Source organism: Neovison vison, chromosome 7, assembly GCF_020171115.1.
Source record: "Neovison vison isolate M4711 chromosome 7, ASM_NN_V1, whole genome shotgun sequence".
NCBI classification, from domain to species: Eukaryota; Metazoa; Chordata; class Mammalia; order Carnivora; family Mustelidae; genus Neogale; species Neogale vison.
Genome location: NC_058097.1, coordinates 121,815,116 through 121,836,829, shown reverse-complemented (window position 1 = coordinate 121,836,829; position 21,714 = coordinate 121,815,116). Strand labels below are relative to the sequence as shown.

Below are 21,714 nucleotides of genomic sequence, written 5' to 3'. Positions count from 1 at the left end.
ACAGCAGCCACAAGGAACTAATTCAAGTACCAACTGTGACATTTTCTCAATTTAAAGAAAAAATGAATTAATGGATAACATTTTATTTGTTTTCCACTGCAGTTCCTTCTCATATTTTTGGCATATGCTAGCAATCACAGACAAATGAAGAAGTTGTACTCAATATTTTATGGTATAGCCAAAAAAGCACAGGCTCACAGGTATCATTTTCTCCCATTGATGTGAGGAAGCTAATACCCACAAGTCCTGAGGTAGTTTCAGTTCAAATAAGATCAGTGTTTACAAGTAGTCTTGGAACTCTCCAGCATCATGCAAAGTTTGAATAGAATGTTTTTGCAGATTGACTAATTCTAGAAGAACTTACAATTATCCAATTTCTCTCTCTCTCCCTCTTTCTCTCTGTCTGTCTTTCTATACAAACATACACGTGCTTACAAAAATAATCCTATAATGAGATGAACAATGGCATGATAAGTCTGTCTTGTGCTGAATAACATGTTAGGAGTTTACTGAGAACTTTCATATGTACCATCTTATCTAGTCTCACAGCACCCATATAGGCAAAAGAACCAGCATTGTCCTTCTCATTTATAGGTGAAGAAACCAAAGGCTCCCCACTTCTGCCCAGAGAGAATGCATTGAGTCTTACTCAGAGTAACATGATACAAGTGGTGAGCCAAGGTTTAAAGTCAGATCTTTATGAATGCATGAATGAAGAACAGAAAAGGCCTTCTTGTCTGCTTAATTCAGTGACAACTAAGTAGGTACTTTACATTCATAGAGACCTGGAATGGAATCCTAGCCTTGCCCTCAGTAGCTCTGTAACTTTGGTTAGTTATTTAACCTCTGTGACATCTTCTTCATCTATCAAACTGAGATAATAGTGCATATTTTATCAGGCTGAGTGAATTTTCAATAGAATAAGTTAAGGGGAATTCCCTGGATCCATTCCTGATCTTAAGAACTGTCCTTCCAAAATTATAGGGTTTTGTTTGGGGTTTTTTTTTTTTGTTTGGTTGGTTGGTTTTTTGAACTCCTGTCCAGACCTCAAGAGTTCAATCCCAGTCTTAGTGTCTGACCTATTTATTTCATTCCTTTCAAACCATTTGTGTTCAACTTTTCTTTCTTTCTTTCCATCGAAGGTAAAGTTATAATCCTAGCCATTTGTTACTTAAAAGACAAAATTTGGTAATTATAACTAAAAAGACTTATTACACTAATTATACCATTTGAAGGAAGAGTGTTAGGAACATTCTTTTCAAATGGTGAGGGTCTGTTTGAGCACATTCTTCTTGTGCTAAGCAGCATAGGAGTCCCATCCTGCAGTTCAGCTGAGATTGGGTCCGTATGTAAGTGCTCTGAGGCTGAGACAACCTAAAGACCTCTCGGCAGGGATGCCAGGACCCTCAGTGGTCCCTACTTTGGACCACTGGTCCCTACTTGGAAGGCATATACTCAAGATGGCCCCAGCAATTTATTTCTCCTTCCTCTCACTAAATCTGTGACACAATGTATCTTCCACTTTCAAAGCAAGCAGTAGTACTGCGGTCAGCTATTGGCTGGTGTTAACTAGAAGGAAAGGTTCGTTGTGGACAGCTGCCTTAGTGTCCCACTTAGTGTTCCACTAAGACTCAAGTTTCATTGACGCAATACAGTCTAGGTGAAAAACACATCCCCCTTTACCTTCTGCTGAGAATTCCCTCTGCCAACTCAGCCTGAAAACCAGGGACTACTTTTCTGGCTGTAAGGTCTCACTCTTAGGAAGGAAGGGATCATGTTGTCTCAGGCCCATTTGTGTGTCTGTGTGTGTGAATGCAGGTATGGGTGTGCTGAATACTGAAATAAGGATTTCTGGTGTACTGAATGTCGCAGTTGTTGTTGTAATTATTATGACTACTTTCCTAGTTGTTGTTGTTTTGTTGTTTTGTTGTTGTTTTGTTATCTTCTTTTTAAAGACCCCTGCCTAACCATTTCATCTTCTTTCTCCTAGAACTTTTGTTTTGTTTTGTTTTGTTTGCAGGCCATGGGTTTAAACTTTACATGACATGGAATTACTGGTTTCATGTATTCTCTATGACTTTCCTCCATTTGGAGTTTTGCATATTTCCTGGAGGATTTTGCTAATATGAAGAATGATAAAACCAGCTGCATTTATAGACTGTGGACATTCTCCAGTGGAAAACCTTGAGAGCTGACACTGTTAAACATGAACTACTGACTACTAAGTATTTGGCGTGGTCAAGGGTATTTCATAACAAATTTATACCTTCAGGTTTGGATTCTGAACTTCTAACACACTGTTCTCTTCTGTCAACTCTAATTTTTATTTATCTGCCGTAGTGAAGTATCTGTATAGGAAAGATGGCTCCCCAAGACTGGTGGGCTGAGTCAAGGTAGACTTCCTGAAACAGGTTGCTTTTGAGGTGTTCTGTGGTAAGAGGTTAGGATACTTTGGCAGAAGAAAGAAGGGGCTCAGACTTTCTGCCTTGAGAGAGATCCCTATCTCCTTTGCCAGTGTGTTGCCAAGGGAACCACCCTACAACTCCCTTTTTGCAGTCTCATAGTTTTTTCTTTTGGGGGAGACTCAAGCTGTTCAAAGCCAGGTTGGCAGCCTTCTTGGCACCTGAGTTCGTGACATTTCTGACACCCGCCTCTGGCTGCACCACATGGGCATGCTCATGGCAGCATGCAGAGCTACAAGAAAAACCTAAATTTAAATGTTAAAAAGCTTTTGTTCATTACCGGTGGCATTTCCCCCCACCCTCCATTTGTCACTTGGAGCGGAGCTGTGACTCTTTTAATATCAAACAAATAATAAGCTCCCTCTAAAGTGATTTTTCTGACAAGGAGCTCAATATATTAAACTTTATCTATATTTTAATAGCCAATTTCACACCAAACTGCCTTCTTAATAATGTATTTACCACCTGGGGATATTATTCCAACCCATCTGGAAAGAATTGGAAATTAACTGTCCCTAAACTGAGTCTGTATGTGCTTTACACTTGCTGTAGAAAACAGCAGTGTCATTTCTAGGGGTGAGGGCACTGGGACAAGAGGGAGTCTCCCCACCTGGGGAGGGTGCAATCTGGAAGAGAAATGATAGTAGGTTTGCAGGCACAAATTCCTTCTCCAGAGGCAAATCTCATTGTCATGATGAGCTGAGAAGAGCTAGAGCCAGAAAGGGCAGGGCTGCTGGGAGCAAGGGACTATCCCAACTGCATATTAAAGAAATATGGACTTCTTTTATTACCAACTGGCAACTGGTAGACTTGGGACAAGTTTCTTATTGTCTGACCTTTAGTTTCCTCATCTGTAGAAGGTGAGGGGGTAGGGGTTCACTGGATGGCTGCAAACAGCTTTTGTGTATATAACAATTGTATGCACATTAAAGGTTTGTGATCTCTCCAGAAAATGCTTTCTCCACTCATAACCATAATACAAATTGTTTTGAGACTATTGTTTTACCCTCTTGATCATTAATACCTATGGAAATTGACAGATTAAGAGGACCAGTAGACACTAATGTGATTAATGAGCTTTAGAAGTATACTGAAAGCTTCTCATTGGGGGGTTGTGACAGGTCTATGGTAGGCATAGTAACAAGTAAACACAGGCTCCCTCCCAGTGATAAGATAGAGAAAATGATCAACCTGTGTCTAATAAACCCATTGGGTGGGTGCTGTCAAATCACTCAGATAAATTCAACAAGCCCTACCTAACTCACATTCTATTTGTGAAGACATAAACAGATTTTTGCATAATTATATGATATGTTTTATAAGAAATAGAATGTGACTGGCCACAAATGTGGCATGCTTCTTGGAGAACTCAGGGAGGTTCACCAAGAAGAATAGCTATTTTACCTGATTCTTGAAGGATGGACAAGTGGACATTCAGATCAGAGAGTGGACATATGCCCAAACTTGAATGCATGGGTTCTGACAGGAAAGCAGGAAGAAGGGGCCTTCTGGGGATCAGGCAATTTATTGGTCCCAATTTGAACAGGACATGAGCTTCTGGTGTGGGCTAAAACTAGTACTTGCTAGATATCAAAGGACCATGGAGAGGAGTTGGTTTTGTGAATTTAGAGACAAAATTTGTGTGCAGGATCACCCTGAAAAAGATTCAGTTCCAAGATGTGCTGAGTTTCGGTCAAGATTTCAAGAATGGGAGAAAAGGGTAACCTTTGAAATTTTGGGAAATCAAATGGGCTCCTTGAAACAAATACAATGAGAAGTGAGACGAATCTGACAGTGGCTCCCATGGGCCTGCCCTAGCGAGGAAGGTCTTCTGTTGAGATGTTCTACCGACATCCATATGCCCTACTTGATTCTCTGCTTTCTGAGGAGCCAGAGAGTCTGGATTAGTGCCATGTGCCTCCCAGTCCAGCCCAGGCTGTGAGAGCAGAGGCAAACGAAAAGAAGAGCATTCCCAGGAAAAACAATGGCAGGACAGCTGCTTGTTGGTGTTCCTGGAGGCAAATGAATTCGATTCACTCAGACCAAACAAAAAGGTTTACATAGGAAGGGAAAACCTGATGGGATATTCAGTGGCTTGGGCTGATAGCAAAGCCACAGAAAGACAAGAAGGCTGCCCTATCTAATCTTCTGTGTCTGTCGCCTTCCCCAGGGTTTGGGGAGCACTCATGTGCCCATGTGTGTAAGGGTGAGTAGACAGAGGTGATAGCTATCTCCCAGGTCCTAGTGCCCCAGAGTCCCCAATTAATCAGCAAACCAGAAGACTAACGGTGACAGACAGGTCAAGGAGGAGAGGGGTAACAGTCTCCTTTAATCCTGTAATGGGAGGATGTATACTGCTGACAGTTACCTGGGGACCCAGAGATACCAGATTCCCTAACTTAATCAGACAGATAACGGAGCAGCCGTGGCTGAGGCCTCACCAGGAAATGTGCAACAATAGGAGACGGCCCCTCAGGCCCATGCTGCTACAGAGATAATAAACTATATAAAAATCTGTCACCGGGCGATAAATGATGAATTAGAATCAATTATATGTTTAAAATAATAGACATCACTGACTTCCCTACTGGAAGGGCCATGGTTTTGGCTGGCCTCAGAGGTGGTAACAGAAGGATGACTCTCCATGATGTCATCTGTATGAGGTGGGCAAAAAGTACTACCTAGACAGACTTTTTCTGGCTACATAGTCTTCTTTGTGGTAAAAAAAAAAAAAAAAAAGAAAAAGAAAAAGAAAAATACACAGAAAATTATAAGCCAAGTTTCCATCTTTACTCCCTCCCCACTGGTATATTTGCCTTTGCATCCCCTGTGCTAGGATTGAACCGCTTGATGAGCAATTGGAGTAAGGATGTCTCGAGGAAGGCACCTGCTCTGTGCCTTTAAATTCTTCCAGGTGTACAACATGCTTAATAGCCTAATCTATGATGAAGATAGACATTTGTTAAAAATATGCTAAAGTGTGTAGAGCATCCTATGCATACTCTTCATGCCAAATGAATACACGGCAGTATGAAGTAGATTTGGGGTGCTGGTTGAAGGAATCTAATTCTACTCCTCAAAGTCTTCTCCACTCTCCTCCACTACTCTCTTCCTTAACCAGATGAGCACAGCCAACGTTTGAAAAAGAAACAGGAAAGAAAGAAGACAAATCAAGAGCTTTTAAGCTTCTTCAGTGTTTTGGATTCCAGTTCCAACTTTCCGCATTTTCTTTTATTATATTCTTTTTTAAGATTTTGTTTATTTATTTAACAGACAGATCACAAGTAGGCAGAGAGGCAGGCGGGGGGGGGGGATGCAGCCCCCCTGCTGAGCAGAGAGTCCAAAGTGGGGGCTCGATCCCAGGACCCTGGGATCATGACCTGAGCCGAAGGCAGAGGCTTAACCCACTGAGCCACCCAGGCGCCCCTTATTATATTCTTACTATTATTGTTGTTTCTACTACTACTCCTGCTGCTATTTAGAAAGCCTCCGTCCCTTTGTTTTGTCTTTGTAAGAGGTGGCAGTCACAGCTCCCAGAGGTTGTCCTACAACCCACTAGAAATAACCTCCACCTCCCCTTCTCTCTCCCCCTCCTGTCTGCCTAGCAAATTTCTCTTCATTCTTCACATACCCAGCTCACCCGTAGTCCCCTTGGCAAGCTTCTCTCCGGCCACCATATCCCTCCATAACATTGAATACCTTCTCCTGTATACTGCCTTAGTCACCATGTATACACTGGACTAGGATTCACTTACCACAGTGCACTAGTAAACAGAAAAGTGACGATTACTTAGGGCATGGTGTTTCAAAGTCAGCTGTTGACTAACTACAGAAGTTGTCTTTTTAGTTTATTTATTGATTTATTTATTAAAGATTTTATTTATTTGACAGACAGAGATCACAAGTAGGCAGAGAGGCAGGCAGAGAGAGGTGAGGAAGCAGGCTCCCGGCTGAGTAGAGAGCCTGATGCAGGGCTCGATCCCAGGACCCTGGGATCATGACCTGAGCCTAAGGCAGAGGCTTTAGCCAACTGAGCCACCCAGGTGCCCCAAAAGTTGTCTTTTTAAAATTTTAAATTTCTCAGCTGACCATGGGTATTATAATGATAGCATTCAAATACTAGGGTTTTGTGCATGTTAAATGAAACAAGCCATGTAAAATGCCTGCATCTATTAAATGCTCAATAAATAGTGATTGTTGATGTTATTATAATCCTTTCTTATAACGTCTGCATTAGTTCAATTGCATGGCTGTATTATTTACAATAATATGAGTACATTGAAGGCTGGGACTATGTTCCATTCAATTGGGAAGATTCAAGCACCCAGTGCAGAAGTTGAAGTCAGGTTTCCCGAGGTCGTATTTGGAGATCAGAGATTGCAGATGTGAGCACATACTTGAAAATCTCTACCCTGGCTTTTTAACAGATTTGGGACTACTCAGGACTCTCCTCTATTCTGCCACTGCCAAGCCCGCCACCTCCCCCAACACCCCTTAGCCCTCCCCAACCCCGCACTTTCCTACCTACCCCTGCTCCCTCCCTCACCCGGACACCGCCACCCCACCAGACCGGGCTCCCAGCCCGCCTACCCCTCTCCCGCTAGGCTCCCACCTCAGTCCCACTCTGGTCAGTCTGTCTGTCTCTCTCTCTTTCCCTTCCCCTCCCCCTTCTCTCCTCCCTTCTCCCTTCCCGCCCGCCCTGTCCTGGGCGGTGTTTTCTCTGCCCCTTTCTTCTCTAACAGCACCTCCCTCTTCTCTCCTGTGCTCCTCCTCCTTGTACTCAGGCTGACCTGATAGATTTAGTCTTTTGAGTGGTTCTGTATCAAAAGTTTAATTAGAAAATCGCGCCTGGGCTTTTTAATAGCCTGTGTTCTGGCCGTAAAGCCCTGGACGTGGTCCCGAGCGCGCGCGCCGGGCGCCGGCTAATGGCAGGAGCGCGCCAGCCACCGCAGCGCGCTGGGACTCCCGCCCTGAATCTTATTTACATTCGGACTAACAATAGCTCTGGAGCCGGGCTATAAATAATTTCTGGGGAAGAGTTGTCTAATTAAACGTGCAGCAGTAAGGAAAGTGCTTTAACCACAAGGCTGGTGTCCTAATGAACGTAATCACTGGATGGGGACAGCTTAGGAATCACATCTAGACATCTCCCAGTGGAGGCAGAGAGATGGAGGGAAAAATACTCAGGGAGAATTTCCAATCAATATTTAATTGTGCAGTGTGTTAAACTCGTTAGAAGGCCTCTTTTCTTTTTTTTTTCTTTGCTTTTCCCATACCCAGAGGTAAAAAAGGATTTCAAAATAGAGCTTTGTGGGGTGGGCTCAGCCTCAGACTCCAGTGGGAAAATTGTGTGCTGTCAATACTGAATAAAAATTATCTGAACACATAAGATGTGTGAATTAATAAGCAGTGGCATATAATCTTGATGGAAGCTGAATTCAAAGATAAAATGGGTGTAAGGTCAGATTCCAGAGACTTTTTGCCTGACCTGCTGTATTTCTTAACTCTAGTCTCCTATTTCTTAACTCTGCCCTCCTAGAGGGCAGGGCCTCTGCGAGGTGTGTTCTGCCCTTTCTAAGTATGGAGTTGGTCCCCACAGTGAATGAAGACTATGGAAGGGCAGCTTTCTGACTGGTGCCTTCATGGAGGGCAGCGCGCCTCTGCCGATTTCTCAGCGGCTGCCAGCGGACCAAGAAGTAAGCCCAAGGCAGCCATGCTTATTTCTGCTCCATTAGAAACGGACAGTATATCACCAGCCAGATGGAAAAGGACAAAATCAGAATGCAGAGTCATTATCTCTCCACATCACTAATACCAAACTCCTAAGGACAGAAAGGGTACCGCGAAAGGAAGCACAGCACACCATAGACTGATTATGTGTGGGCAACATAAGAAATACACAGGTACAGATTCACATAGATACCTAGTAAACACGTGTATGTATATCCACACATCAAATAGAGGCCCGAAAAGCCTACATATTACCATAATGCCATATAATAGAAGCTGGTGAAACCAAATCGAGGCAGCGTAGGAACAATGTAAGGAGGATGATGGGAGATTGAAGCTGGCGGGGGGTGTGGATCTACAGAGGATCTCCCACTGAACTGTGGTAACAACCTATTAGCTAGTATTCACATTCCTGCCATTCCTCCCATACACCATACACCCTACCCTACCCATAGATGAAAAACAAGTGTTCCACCTGTGATTAATCTAATTCACCACTGGATGTCAACATTGCCCTAGCCAATTAGATAACAAATAGAAATCCCAATATCCTCTGTCTGGAGAAAGGAGAGTCTGAGCTTTAGGCAACAGCAATGGGTTGATGCTATGAGTGTACCGGGGAGGAGGAGGATTGGATACCCATCCTCTGATAAATTCCAAAAGGGAAAATTATCCAATTTTAAATTAGTCCTGTTCCCTTTTCTTCACAACCTCCACATTTTCCCCAGCACTTCCTATTTCCTTTCCCCAACTTTTTTACTCCCCACAATTAGCACTTCCTAATATGTCATATGATCTTCTCATTTATTTTGCTTATTGCCTGCCTTCCATAAGGACATAAATCCCATGAAGACAAGGGAGCTTTTTCTCTTTGTTCTGGGCTCTGTCTCTGATGCTTACCACTGCTTGGCATGAAGTCGGTCTTTGATAAATATTTATTTTGAATAAATAATATGTAAAGGAATTAATGAAATTGACTTATAAATACAAATGCAACAGAGAACTTATTCTAATACTGATAGAAGCTCCTTTCCCTTCTCTGGAAGAGACTTAGATGGCTAGAGACGCGTTTAGACAGAGAATTTAGACAGGCGTCTAAACTCAAGAACATCAGGCTGGGAAGAAACTTCAAGGCAAGCCTTTTGGGCTTCATGTAAATTAATGACAAATTCTGCTTCTGTCTTGTTTTGTTCACTTGGGAAGATAGCACATGCTCTCTGAGCCTTATCTTCCTTGTCAATACAGTGGGATAATCATGATAATATTTGTCCCACTTACCATTTAAGGGTTTTATGAGATCCAATGGCATAGTGTTAGTACAGAATGTTTTCCCTTGGCTAATATATGCCAGATTGTCCCCAAACTCCCACACGCATGTTGTAAACATTGAAGCCCATACACATGGTATTGACAATATAAATATTATAATTCATTTCCAAAGATGAATATGGAATTTACAAACCTATCTGAAGTAAATCACTTGACCCAAAGATCTTAACTCTCAAACTAGACCATAATGAAAACAGGCACCAGAAATCAATCATGTTTGGACACTGAACAGTCTGTCCACCCAAAGAGATGAAGGGATTGTAAAAAGATCCTTTCCTTCAGAGACAGGAGCCTCAGGTTTGCTGCTGCTTCTGAATCTCCTATTTTAGGCATACATGGAAGGTTTGGGCTGCCATGGCAGCCGAGCTAGCTTCTTTCTAAATCCATATGTTTAATTTTTAATAAATAAATTAAATTAAGCAAAAATAGGCCTACAGCGTAGAGCCCTTTCAAATTATTTACTATGCTGTCACTTTGGGCTCATTGATGCTTGTTAATATTTCAAATTTAATGATAAGCACCATTTATAAGCTAAATAAGATATTATTAGCACAATAATGGTAGAAATGTACAAGGACACTGCTAAGCTAAGGTGAAAAATGCATTATTGAATGAAATTTAATTAGTAGATTTGTTCTATTAGTGGCTTGTATATTGCATTTATGAAAATGAATACAAATATGATCCAGGCAATCTTTCCACTGAGAAAATGTCATTGGTAATCTAACTTCACTCCTACTCTTTAAAGCAGATGCAGGATGAAAATTGATGTCCTAGTCTCTTGCCAGTCAAAAGATTTTTAGTTCGCCGTTCTAATAATAGCCAAGTAGTGGAGAGATGCCTTATGCAGAGCTCTGGCAGGTGTGGAGAAGGGTATGTGGTAAGAATTAATCATGGATTTTTTTTCTTATGGCAATCCTTGGGGCAGTGGGTCTCAGAATGGAACCACTGTGGGGTGCTGCTTCTCTGGTTAAGCCTGACTTGTCTATTTTCTGTGTTCCCAGTCCCCTGTCAGGCAACATGGTTTTGGTAGAAACGGCAGGACTTGGAATCCTAAAACCTGGGTTCAATACTTACACCATTTATAAGCTTTGTACAACTTAGTTTTTTTTAAAGCAAAGAAAACACATTAGCTGCCTCACTCTTCCTGCCAGTAATTCCGTGGGGTTAGCTAATATTACAGTCTCTACTATATAGATAAGGAAGTGGAGCTTTAAAGTGTGGATCGACTTGCTCTAGGTCACGCAGCTAATAATCTAAGTTCTCTGAAGTTTCCATTTTCTTCTCCTTGCAAGAGACATAATGGCATTGCTTACCTCCTGGGGGATATTGTAAATACCAAATGAGATAAAGGATGTAATGCAGGGACACATGTATTCTACAAATGTTCGTCTGAACCCCAGGTTTCCACCTGGCTCCTTCCTTTCCAGATGGCATCATGGAGAGAACATGGCAGGCCAGTGACCAGAGTTCTTACTCCCAGGTGGCCAACGAGAAGTCTCTCCAGACCTGAGCTCTTGCCTAGGACAATAGGAGAACTACCCTTCTTGTTGAGGCTATTGTGAGAATCGATTGGCTAGGATACAGGATTGCTGCTATCATTGCAGGTGACATTCTTTGGATTCTGTACCCAGATGGACAGACAATGCTGGGAGCAGAGATGCCCCAGACTAATGCATTTCTTTACAGTGAGTTTGGGCTTAAAGGTAAATGCAGGTACTCTCCTCCACCTTAACCATCCACCCTGTGCCTGAAATTCTGTCCTTCTGGACAACGTCTTTGTGCAATCGCCGAATCTATGACACTATAGCTGAGATGGAGATCCATCTGATCTCACTTTTCCTCTTCATCAGCTCTTGTATTACCATGCAGGGATGCCATGCCCTTTACCCTGTATTTCAAGATTAGCTAATCTCTGCCATTCTAATCCATATGTAACCTTTCATACTGCCACTCTGCCTACCTTTGTTTTCTTGCAACAAGTTTGGTTTACCAGGAAAAACATCTAAGAGTGATAAAGTAAATGTTTTTGTTAGGGGTTTACCTAAATTAATATAGAATGGACTTTTCTTTAAAAAACCAACCATTGTGGGGCGCCTGGGTGGCTCAGTGGGTTGGGCTGCTGCCTTCGGCTCAGGTCATGGTCTCAGGGTCCTGGGATCCGGTCCCACATGGGGCTCTCTGCTCAGCGGGGAGCCTGCTTCCTCCTCTCTCTCTCTCTCTGCCTGCCTCTCTGCCTACTTGTGATCTCTCTCTGTCAAATGAATGAGATGAGATCTTAAAAAGAAAAAAAAAAAAAAAAACCCAACCATTGTAAGGGTTGAAGTTTTTCCTTTTCTAAGTGAACCTCAGACAGACAGACTTGGGTTATTTATAACCATTGGTTCAGGATACACTTTGTTCAGTAATTTAAGCATGGTGCACTTCAGTTTTTAATTTTTAAAAGTTATAATAAATAAACACAGATTCACAACCTCTCCAAAAACCACAAAAGCTAAGTCCTTGGCGTCAATCTATGTCTCAACCAAATGGTCCCTCCACTGACCTCTCCTCTTGCCTCCTTCCTACCCCAAGGAAACCATCATCCAGAATCATGTGTTCATCTCATGCTTTCATTGTTATACAATTTCATGACATATATATGATTCTCTAAGATTAATTTTTTTATTTTGTTGTTTTTGATCTTCATTAAAAGGGCATGCAATTCTGAGATTTGTAATGTTGGGGATTTTCACTTATATTTCTAAGATCATCTGTATTTTTGTGTTTTGCTGTAGTTCATTTGCATTGACTGCTGTTATTATTCTAATTTGTGAATATACCTCAATCAATTTGTCCACTTTTATGCTGACAGGAATTTAGGTTGAATTCACAATTTTTTCCTACTATGAACAAGTTTACTCTCTATATACATACCGAGGAGTGAAATTTCTACCTCACAGAGTTTGGGAATGTTTAAATATGAAAGGTATTGCCAAAATGTGTACCGAGATGTCTATTTATACTCTCACTGACAATGTATAATGATACAGAGGAATCACATCATCTCCACTACTTAGTGGTATCAGACATTTTAATTTTTACAGATTGATTCAAATTGCATAAAATGCTATATAATTATAGTCTTAACTTGGAATCTGTAGGACATCTCTTCATATGTGCTTCCTCCTCTCTGCTGTACCTGTTCATTTTATTTTCCATTTTTCTGTTGAGTTGCTGTACTCTTCTCATTGACTTATTGTTAGGAGTTCTTTAAATATTCTTGACATTGATTTTTGTTAGTTTTATGAACAGCTCCGTTTTCAATCCAATTGAGATAATCAGTTCAGAGAATAAAGAAAGTATGGATTTGTTTTATTTTTTGATCAAATAAACCCACTCTTCTTGACCTCACTTCATCACCTTAATCTTCTATCCCGTGACACTACCAGATAAATGAGATTGTGTCAGAACTAGCAAGATGACTATATTCATTACTGCACTCCAAGAGGAAGAATCGGTAAAAACCTAACGCAAAACTTCGTTTTATTTATTTTAAAAGAAAGGTGGAACAGTTCTCCCAATGTCTGTCCAGGTTTAATTAATAGGGCTTCTTGATGCCTGTACCGTCTTCTCAGAAAGCAGAGTATTTTTCTCCAAAATGATCAAAAAATTACAAATGAGTAGTTCTTACTTTCTGTACTTCCCTTGGCAGAGATGAGACAGACATTGGAAAAGGCATATAGGGATTCATTATTCATGCAGATGAGTCTCACAATTCAATAGAGCTAATTAGGAAAATGATGGAGTAAATTAGCACTTTATGCAAGTATATTAATATTAATAAAACTGCCATTTTACCCCGAGGTTAAAACAGATAAGGAAGATACCATAGACCTGACCAGTAGGTGGACTCTAAATATGGTTGTTTACTGGAACACTGACCACTATTGTCTGTCTTGGAAAATCTTGTTCCAGAAATGTGCTGTTATCAAATTTTTCCTAGCAAAAAAAGAGAAAAATATTTCGAAGTCATAGGTGAGCTCTCTTTGCTTTATTATTTGCGCTGTTTGAAAGAAAATGCCCCACGTCCTGTCTTGTTGGCAGTAACTAGCAGCACCTTATTGTTCATATGGCATTTTCAGAACCATTGTCTTAATTAAGTTTTCAGCAAATGTATAAGGTAAATAGTGTTTTCCCATTCTTAGTGTAATGGTTTGTCCACACGTCTTTAGGTCATTCTTTTTCTTCCATGCCGGCTCCATGATCACTGCCTTAACTTCAGTCACCATCCCTATCTGTACTCTTGCTCCCTAGAATTTGTTCTCCAAACCATGGCTAAGGAATCACTTGACATCACAACTCTGATTGTGTTCTCTCCTCCTTAGCTATATATAATGTTTGAGTAGTTCAACCTTGCTTTCAGAATTGACCCAAACTTTCTAGCATATGAGCTCTTGCCCAGTTGGGGAAAGTTCAGGCATGCCCCACTGTCACCTTCCATTTTGTCAAAGTCTGGTCACTTGCTATTCCAAATGCATGTGCAAGGATCTGTGGGTTTTGTTTATATTTTCATCTCTACCTCCAAAGCTGTCTTCCCTTAGGCTTTGTCACCAGGCTCCTCAAGGTGTCATTGTAGAAGTCTCTTTTCCCAAATGCCTTCCTTTGCCCCTCTCCTCTACAAAAACTGTTATCAAAGAACTCCCCAATTTTCTCCTCATAGTCTTCTCATGTAATAAAGTTAGAACATCTCATTTATTAAAGCTTATATTTACTAATCCTACATAGGGTAGCAAATTCTTAGAGATAAGGGGTCAGTTCTTATCCACCCCGATGTATGCCCTAGAAACCTCTTTAGAAATCCTGTGCTGTTTTTAATAGTCACATTGTCTCCTTGGCTCATTTAGGTTCATTACTTTTAGGGTGCTGGTTTGGATAGCCTGTAAGATTTTTCATTAGATGGGGCTTAAGAGGTTCAAATTTTACAAGACTTGTTATTGGAATTCTTTTTACATTTTTAGTAAATTTACTTAATTTGCCTCCTGAGGATCATGGGATCTATAGAGAACTTCCGGTTTTAGTTTACAGGGACTTTTCTTTTTCCAAATCACAATTAACTCTCCATTACCCATTCTTGTTTTGGTATTCCAAACCCTAAACTAAGATTCAATTTCTCATTTCATAGGAGAAAATCTTTCTGAAGATACAAAGACCCAGAACCTTTACAAGCTCAATTCCTATATGGTTTCCTAATTCAAGTGTTTATTTGTTTGAACAATCCTTGATTTCATTCAAAAACTTTTATCAAGTAGCCCACCTATGATCCAGGCAAAATGCCAGATATTTCTTTCAGTTTGGGGGGTTGGCATTGGTAATAGGCATGTCATGTTCTAAATCCCTGATCTCAGACATCCAATTCTGAATAGTTTGATGTCCACATCTGCTGGAGATGTGCTTCCTATCTCCTCTTATGACTCTTACTGAGGGTGTGATAGTCAGTGACATACTTGACCTTAACTATCCTAAGTTTCCTCATCTGTAAAATGATTATTATGCTTTCATTCATATAAAAAGTGTTTATATGGTAACTCCTGAAGTAGGGGTTATTTATTTATTTATTTATTTATTTTAAAATAGGAAGATATCCTAGGAAGATATTTCCTAGGATCTGAGGGAATCAAGGCACAGTAATAAAGGAGTAAATTAGTAGTTAGTCTGCAAAGAGATAAATGTTAGGTTAGAATTTGCAAGGAATGCTATGGGAAAACAGGCTGGGAGCCAGCCCAAGAAGGCATTTACCAAACATTGTTGTTGGGTGGCATTTCTCTGTTTTCCTCCAAAACTGTGGTCTGTGAACACCTTTGCTGCCCTGCTTGGAAAGGGTCACTTGGCAATGCTTAACAGAGATTTTGACAGGGAGAGATGCCTGGATGACTCTCTTTCTTGGAAAAGAAACTTTTGAAGATGGGAGGGAGTGGGTGCCATTCTGCCTGTGGTGATTGAAGACTGAGCATACCACCAGCAGCTGTTCAGAGACAAGAAAGGCAGCTTCATTCAAAAAGCCATCATAATTTGGCAAGGAATGCTCCAATCAGTAGCCTTCCTAATGTGTAATTGTTATGCAAATAAGCCACAGCCCATTACCCAGGCTGGGAACAGGAATATCAACTCTGTGATTTACAAGGGGCCCAGGGGCCAAAGAGAACTCTGGCATGCATCCACCCTGGGGGGGCAGGGGGGACGGGTCTGCTGAGCTGTCTTGATGCTGGGCTTATGGTGAACTGGTTTATTAAAGTTGACCATTGGACTGAAGCTGATTCCTTAAAAAGTGAAAATATTTGTGTTTAATCAGGTGATCAAGGCCTGGATTTTTACTTTCTGCCTGCAAATATCAGGAACGATTTAAAATGGGACATGGTTTCAGTAATTGTTGGGTATCCAAAATCGCTTTTATTTTGGAGGAGGAACTGAGTCTAGAGTGGTGAAGTGACTAGTCCAAAGAAACTAGCTTTCTTGCCTCCAGGTTGAGGGTAAATTTACACCTTCCCCTTCTGCTCTTAAACCTATATAGCTACAAGACATGTTGTTTTTCCTTAAGCCCAAGACCTTTTCTCTCTTCCTTTTTTTTTACCTTCTCCATTTCTTATCCAACAAATTCCTATTATAAAGGAATTATAAAGATCACTGGATATATAAGAAATCTTATTTTATTCTCAAGAAGATGCTACTTAATATTATAGATGAGACAAACACCCAATAACTGCAATATGAGTCAAGAAAGGTAGAGAGGAGGTAGAGAAAGGTAGAGATCGTCCAAAGGAGACAGTAATCACATGTATTTGGGAGACAAGAGACACGTTGATATGTAGATGATATTAAGAATGAGCTTTTAAATCTTAATAGAGAGAAGGAAGGAAGGAGAGGAGGAGATGGCATGGTGGGAATAGCAGCAGCTATTGAGGAAGCCAGGGCTTGCTCAAGGAGCAGTAACTGCATTTGCCTGGGGTATGTGGTAGAGCAGAGGTGGGTAGTTTAAAAGTGGATATTAGAGCAACTAAATGGAGGCTAAGTCTCAGCTGATCCACATACAGTGGAAAGAGCCCCAGGCTTAGGGTCAAATGGCTTGTGTTTTGGTCTCACTTCCATCAATGCTCGCATATGTGACCTTACACAAATAAATCTCTGAACTTTGATTTTTCCCCCCTCTTATAAAGGTGTGAAAATTAAAAAATGTGAAATGCCTAAGACAGTACCTATCCTCTGATATATGCTAAATTAAAAAAAAAAAGTGTTCCTTTTTGTCATCATGACTGAGGTTTGGAAACTGAGGATTGTCATTGAACCCTGACTTAACTATCATAGTTTTCTGTCTGTTCTTATTAGATGGTGTCACTTACTTTTACCTTCAAACCTCTTTCTAGAATTAACTAAGTCTAAGTTCACTTCATAAACCAAGACTGTAACAATCATTGTGTTTTGTTTTTTTTTCTTTTTTGGGGGGCAGTATTTATTTATTTGATACAGAGAGAGAGATCACAAGTAGGCAGAGAGGCAGGCAGAGAGAGAGGAGGAAGCAGGCTCCCCGCTGAGCAGAGAGCCTGATGTGGGGCTCAATCCTGGGACCCTGGGATCATGATGACCTGAGCCCAAGGCAGAGGCTTAACCCAATGAGCCACCCAGGTGCCCCAATCATTGTGTTTTTATTCCTTAAAAAACAAAACAAAAACCTCTCTTCTGACCTGTAATGTCAGATTAATTTTCCTTAAACACTTTTCCAGTCAACAGTCAATTGTTGACTGTTTATGAATGTGCAGGGGTTCCTGTTTGTGCCCTACTGTAACAAATTCACACTCCTCCTTCAGGTAACCAGGGCCTCGGCCACCAACCCACCATACCTCTTCCATCTCGCTCAAACGCCTCCTCTATATTTATGTCAGGCCATTTTAAGGTCTGTCCTCAGATATAGTGTACTCATATGACTCTCATATGACTCTATTGTGTCTACAGCTTTCTACCTTCATCTGGTGGAAAGTCCTAGATAGGACTTAGCCACTCAGTGCTCATCTTAGCATAAAGGCCCATCTCTGCTATCTCTGACACTTCATAACCACAATGTGGCCTATCTGCAACACGGCATTACACTGTCAGGTAAAGCAAACTATCCCTCAATCAATTCACTGCATTGTTATCTGTCTTATGGCTGCTGTGGTCCTGAACATGCTTTAAAGAGTAATACCTTTCACATTCTCTGTTTATCCTTCCCTGTGCCTCGCACCATGTAAGGCGGGAAATAATGCCTAATATAAGCTTGTGAGATAAATAAAGTCACCATAGGCCTCAAATTGACAGCAGACTTTTCTTTCTTGCCCACAGGGGCATAGCAAATTAAAGGGAAACCCTTGGGCCTGTTTTCCCAGTTTCAGACAGAGTTTGAAGATGTGTCATTTTCTAAATTATCTCTCGCCTATGAACTGAGCAGAGATGGCCCAGACACCACTGAGAGAGACTAAAGATGGAAAATGTACATGCTTGTTTTTAGAGTCAATTTTCTGACTATATTATGCACTTAAAAATTAAATTTGCTAAAGGCATTTCAAGTGCCTTCCTTGCAAACACTTCATTATAAGGTACTTATCAGTAATAAATCCACAGGGCCTATGTTTTTTTTTTTTTTTAAGAAAATAAGAAATACTTAGAACAAATAAAAACATCTTTCTTTGTTCCCACTCCTAGAACTATTTTTGTTCTAGGGGAAATAAGTAATTTCTAGTTGAATGGATTAAAAATGTCAGCCTATTATTAATATAGTATTTTTAATAATAACACAAAATGCCAAACTTTTCTTTAATTCCTCTTGCGGGAATTTAATATAAACTGGTAATTAAGAAAGTAAGGGGAGTTTCTTGCTGACATCGTGTGTCAGTTTTTGATTACCCACATAAGTTCCCTGGCTTTCTTTTTCTACTTCCAGATCATAGCTAGAGGTTGGTGAAACCTCAAGAAACAGCCTGTCTGCTCATAGACCTGTCCTCTACTCAGCATCCATCCTGGGTTCTGTCATCCCTTTACAGAGTTCATGAAGGGAAGAGCTACATTTGCCATCCATATGTCTTTATCTCCCATTCTCCTTTCAATCCTTATACTGTGACTTCTTCTCAGCTGAAAGTGATTTCCTAATGGCTGCCAGCATCTGCCCAAAGTCCAGACTCAAGTTTCACTATTTAGCTTTTATCTTACTTAGCCTCTTAATGACATTTGACAAAACAGCTAAATCTTGTGTTTTAAAATACTCTACTCTTCCATTATGAATGACCAGTTTTCTTCCTAAATTTGTGATTCTCCTGTCTCCTTCTCCATCAGCTTTCCTTCCTTCCCCCTTCTCCTAAATATTGGTTTCTCCCTCTCTAAGCTTTTCCTGATTAAATACATTTACTCTCTTGGCCTCAGATGTTACTTACATTCTGATGTCTATCACGTCTGCATGTCCAGCCGCCATGGTTTTCTTGAGTGTTTGCGATATTCAGCAAGCTCTTTTTTCCAGTGGAGAAGACAAAAAATGCATTAACTCATAAATACAGGAAGGAAAATACAATACTGAGTGACAATATGCACCAGAACATTGAGCCTGGGAAGGGGTGGGAGAACGTGAGACAGGGTCTCACAGTCAGGGGCAATGATACTTGGGAGCTGACATCATTGGCCATGTGGATGTTTGGAGGAAGAGCTTCTTATGAAGGTGGAGCTGCAACCTCACATGCCTGGCCTGGAAATATGGCTAAACTTGTGTGGTGTGAAAGGAGGGGAGGTCAGAAGGAATGAGGAGCCAGGTTATCCAAGACTCTGCACTGCCATGTGATGGGGTCAGTAGAGGCTTTGGGCTAGAGGAATGCTGGGATCTGACTTGTTTTAAACAGACTATTTCTACTGATGTTCTGAGAATCCCTTGTATGGCAGATACTGCAGAAGCAGGAGACCACCAAGAAGCTATTGTATGATCTATTTGAGAGAGGAAGAGGATTTAGAGCACAATGAGATCAGTGGAGGTGGTCAGAAGGGATGGATTCTGAATGTATGTTGAAGATCGTTTCGGAAGTGTTTGTTGGTAGATTGGGTGTGAAATACGAGAGGTAGATTGGGGTCAAGGAAGAGTACCAAGTTTTGATCCTGAACACCTGAAAAAATCAAGTAACATTTGTTGAGATGTGAAGCTTGGAGATGCAAGTTTGAGAGGGGCAAAAACAAGGAGTTTGGATTTGGACACTTCAAATTCGAGATGCCTGCTTGAAACTCAAGTGGAGAGGGTAAGTAAGGAGAGGGTAAGAATTCTGGAATTTGGAGAAAGATGTGTGTGTATATATATACACATTTACATATATATCATATATATAGATGATATATATATATATATATCCAATGAAATATAGATATCATGTGAGTCATGAGCATAGATACCACTGATCTCTAAAGCCATAGGACTAGATGAGGTCTCCAGGGGAGAGCCTATAGATAGAGAAGAGATTCAAGGATTGGTGCCTTCTCTCATCCTGAATATTGTCTTAGTTAAAAAGCTTTGGCAATTTGATCCCAGAAATATCTTTTATTAATACCCTCTTCAGAGCCACAGTCTATGCACCTCCAGGGGGCAGCTCTCACATTGTAAGCTATTTAAAGGGAGCATCTCCGGAACATATTTATAATATGAAGACTACATTTTTGGCACCAGTGTTGTGTTTTTAGTTTAAACTCTTATCATTTTAAGACCTCTCAGTGGCAAAGGCCTCGTGATCAGTCTCCATGCTATCAAGCTCTTCTTTCCACTCTGACAACAGAATAATTATTTTAACCAAAATATGATCACACCACTGATTTCTTAAAATCCTTTGTGTCTTCTTGCTTATCTGAGGCTAATGATGTCCTTTTAAAGGCTTTCTGAGCTTGGTGCAAATGACATCCTTACTTTTATTTCCTACCTGACCACTCATTGTTTATCAACTACTGGCATTTCTGTGTACCACCTGTGTTCAAAATGTGATGTTCTTATCCACGAGACAGGAGTGCTAGTGTCCTGCCTGTAACCAGGATTTATGCTTCTCCCAATCTGACAATGTCATTTCTCCATCCCTTTTCTTTCCCCTGAGTCTCTCCAAGCCCGAAAAACATTTTTAGTTCAGCTCAGCTCCTGTATCTTCCACCAGGAATTCCATGTGTACTCTGAACCATTTCAGTTCTTAATCAATCATGTAACACTGCATGATGTCCTCCAATGATTTCCTGTGTGCATATCTTATCTCTCCAATGAGATTATAAGCTCCTTTATGACAAGAAACTCTACCATATTTCTTTCTATTCACTATAGCACCAAGCAGCAGAGAGGCATTTTAATAAACACAGTTTTGAATTGAATTAAATATATTGAACCTGCTTCCTATTTTAGCAAGTTCGTAGATCAGGCAGGTCACCAAAGACTCCTATACATTTTCTATGTAATTCTGTCTACCAGCTGTTGTTGGACACAGCAGCTCCTACTGCTCCTAAATATCTCTTCCTTATATTTACAATCCATGGACTCAATGACACAGATTCTGTCAAAGTGTGTTTATAAGAATATGAAAAACTATGGCCACATGAGTCCGAATTTGTGGCTTCATGTGCAGTCAGTGTGATACATGGTTTCTTGTGATTTGGGAAATGCAGTATAAATAGATAGCTATCTATGAGCTAAATCTAGGAGGAAGCTGGCCCAGTTCCACATTCTGGGTATTTTGGGGTATTATTTAGTTATTATTGACACAGTTGAGAATTCAGCTCAGAGATCCAACAGAGAAAGAGAGATAGATCTTTCTTAGGAGCCTAGGGCAGGGGGAACAAAGCAGCTGTAAATAGCTTAGCAATCAGTGTTTCATGTTTGAGTAAGTGTTTCCAACAAGCAAAAAAAAAAAAAAAAAAGCCCTTTATAAACAAAAATAAATAATATCCATTGAGCCTGACAATTAACAAAACACTTCCACATTTATTATTTTATTAGACATACCAACTACCTAGATGATGAGGAGAGAGGATAATCCCCATTTCTCTAAATGAGAGAATTAAAGCCCTTAGTTACTGAGAGGGGGGTCCAATGTCACCCATACAGGGAGTAGAAGAGCAAGTATACGGGACAAATGTTGTCAGGGTCAATACCCTGTGTGTTCTGCAGCATAGTACATTGCTCCCA

At 40.7% G+C, this 21,714-nt stretch overlaps 1 protein-coding gene across 1 annotated transcript in view; it reads left to right on the top strand.

Annotated features, from left to right (window-relative positions):
• Nucleotides 1–21,714, top strand: part of OPCML (opioid binding protein/cell adhesion molecule like) — a 1,161,062-nt gene that overhangs the window by 504,660 nt on the left and 634,688 nt on the right. The window lies entirely within an intron of this gene.